Here is a 3,251-nt window from a genome sequence, read left to right on the forward strand (position 1 = left end):
GGTCAATTGTTGTTTCCTGACGACACTGTGCTTGTAGCAGGATCAGAGGAGGGGTTAAGGAAGATAGTGACGGAGTTTGGGAAGGTGTGCGAAAGAAGGTGGTGAAAGATAAATGTGGGTAAAAGTAAGGTAATGAGAGGTACAAAAGGAAAATGTGGCAGCAGATTGGTAGTGAGCATTAAGGGAGAGAAAGTGGAGGAAGTGGATAGCTTTAGATACTTGGGTGCGAATGTGGCGGGAAATGGAGGAGTGGAGGTGGAGGTAGAATGTAGATTGAGAGAAGCAAGTAAATGATTTGAGGGATGGAAAAGAGTAATGAGAAATAGACGTTTGAGAATGGATGCTAAGAGGAGATTATATGAAGAAGTGATTGTGCCGACAGCACTGTATAGGGCAGAAACATGGAACATAAGAGAGGAAGAGCTTAAATGTGTTTGAGATGAAATGCCTGAGAAGTATGGTAGGGGTTACTAGGCTGGATAGAGTAAGAAATAAGGAGATGAGGAGGAGAGCGGGGTTGGAAAGGGAGCTGGGAGATAGGACTGATGAGAGAATACTGGGGTGGTTTGGATACATGGAAAGAATAAGTGAAGAAAGATTAGTAAAAGAAGTTTGGAAGGCAGAGGTGCGGGGAGTGAACATTAGAGGGCGACTTAAGATGAGATGGATGGATGGGGTAAAAGGGGCATTGGGAAAGAGGAGAATGTCTGTTGAGGATGGAAGGGAGAAGATAGAAGATAGGGGTGAGTAGAGAATGGTTGTGTATGGAATCTGCTATGAGGCAAGGAAGAGAGTGGGTGGGGGATGGGGGGTGAGGGAGTGTTTGTGAATGGTGTTTTGACGCAGCCCCGTCTTCTCTTTTTCTGCATGAGGGGACGGAGAGGGAGGGTCACCATTTAAAGGAAGCGGCCTTGTTGTGGATGTGCTGTGTCTTGCTACATCGCTTCTGACCCAGAGCAGTGGACGAGATGCAGGGATGACCCATCATACAGGAGAAGCCAAGAAAAGAGGGAGGGAAGGGTGGTGAATGGGAATGGAGAACGTAGAAATGAAGAGGGTTGGAGTGGTTTTAAGCCTTTGACTTGGCTGTCTCCCTTGTAATGGGGAAAAAGTCGTTGGTATATATATATGTATGTATGCATGTATGTATGTATGTATGCATGTATGTATGTATGTATGTATGTATGTATGTATGCATGTATGTATGTATGTATGTATGTATGTATGTATGTATGTATGTATGTATGTATGTATGTATGTATGTATGTATGTGTGTGTGTGTGTGTGTGTGTGTGTGTGTGTGTGTGTGTGTGTGTGTGTGTGTGTGTGTGTGTGTGTGTGTGTGTGTGTGTGTGTGTGTGTGTGTGTGTGTGTGTGTACGCGCGCGCTTGCTCGCGTACTACCACACGAAGAGGAAAGCTGTTTGATTCTATGCTTCAAAAACATTTCATTTATCACATTTGGATGTCAGCACGGTTGTATAACGTGTATCTCTGTTCCTTGGACAGAAGAAATGGCTCTCGGAGAGAGTAACTTTGGTAGTGAATGACCCTGTTGAGAAACCATAACTTTTATTCTGTAGTGACCATCACAAACCACTATCAAGTTACACAAATCAATAGAAAGATAGACTGAGAGAACCTCTTTAGCTGATAGGCAAGAAGCGTCGTAAACGACCTAATAGGTGACAGTAACAGTTTGAACATTTAATTAAATACTGGATCATAAGGCTGGATTTTATTTCTCTCTCTCTCTCTCTCTCTCTCTCTCTCTCTCTCTCTCTCTCTCTCTCTCTCTCTCTCTCTCTCTCTCTCTATCTCTCTATCTATCTATCTATCTATCTATCTATATATCTATCTATCTATCTATCTATCTACCTATCTATCTATCTCTTTCTCTCTCTCTCTATCTATCTATCTATATCTATCTATCTATCTATCTATCTATCTATCTATCTATCTATCTCTCTATTTTTTGTCTAATTGAAAGATCACAAATAGAAAAACTAGGTTGCTCTTTGAAAGTACTATGTCACATTCGCTTCGTGTTAGAGTCTACCATAAATTTAAGCATTTAATTAAACTATGATTTCCCGTGCCTGTTATGAATGAATCCTTATTTTCAAAAATATAAAACTTTCCCAGAAATAATCGGTTTTCCTTTACTTGTTCGCAATTCTTCCAGAATGTAAGGCACAGACACCAATAAATTGTGTTTCCTTTGCTAATGGAACTATTGGTCTATATTAAAACCTTTAACTATATTATCTGATTTTTCCATACATCCTTTCAGTGAAAGTGACATATGACATGTCCACTAAATGTGCTCTGTACGTTGTCTAAACCAGATCTTTTCATAAACAAAACAAGAAAATGTGAGCATCACATTATTTTGGTTATAAGCTACAGGAAGGATTAGTGTACAGGACAAAAACGCTACCAGATGATACTTCTTATCTGACGCAAATCTAACAACATTAACAACGACATTCCTACTATGGAATTTCAAATCTACTGATAATACAGAAAGTGGACAGCAATGCAATATGTGAGACTGTCTTATAATATGTTTATTTTTTGGCAATTCCTTAATACACTGTTTGTACAATTATAATGCCATAAAGACGCTGATGAAAACATTGCAACTCATGACCACAACTTAGGTCTAAGTAACAAGGAAGAAATCAGGGGAAAATGAAAATACAAAAAATACCTCACCTGGGCGGCAAAACGCTCTTACCGACCTACGACAAAAGATTATTAAATGTGTAACAAGTGTGTAAAAAAAAATGCCAATGATATATGAGAAACCTGTCAAACATGACGAGATAATTTAATGAAACACAGACTTTTCCCTGATTAATCCGGTCTGAAGACCGCTTAATGAGGATACTGAGAAAAACGTCACAAAAAAGAAACCGGCTTACGTCGACATCAAATGGTAAACCATTTGATATCGACTTAAGCCTGTCTCTCTTTTTTTTTTTTTTTAACATTTTTCTCACCTGATTAATCAGCAGATGTATGTGTTTCCTTCTTTGAAAGTCTTTTCGAGCTTGTGTGTGTGTGTGTGTATGTGCGCGCGCGCGCGCGTGTGTGTGTGCGTGTGTGTGTGTGTGTGTGTGTGTGTGTGTGTGTGTGTGTGTGTGTGTGTGTGTGTGTGTGTGTGTGTGTGTGTGTGTGTGTGTGTCTGTGTGTGTGTGTGTGTGTGTGTGTGTGTGTGTATGTGTGTGTATGTGTGTATGTGTGTGT

Source organism: Oratosquilla oratoria, chromosome 2, assembly GCF_046742065.1.
Source record: "Oratosquilla oratoria isolate Oo_2021 chromosome 2, ASM4674206v1, whole genome shotgun sequence".
In the NCBI taxonomy this organism is placed as follows: Eukaryota; Metazoa; Arthropoda; class Malacostraca; order Stomatopoda; family Squillidae; genus Oratosquilla; species Oratosquilla oratoria.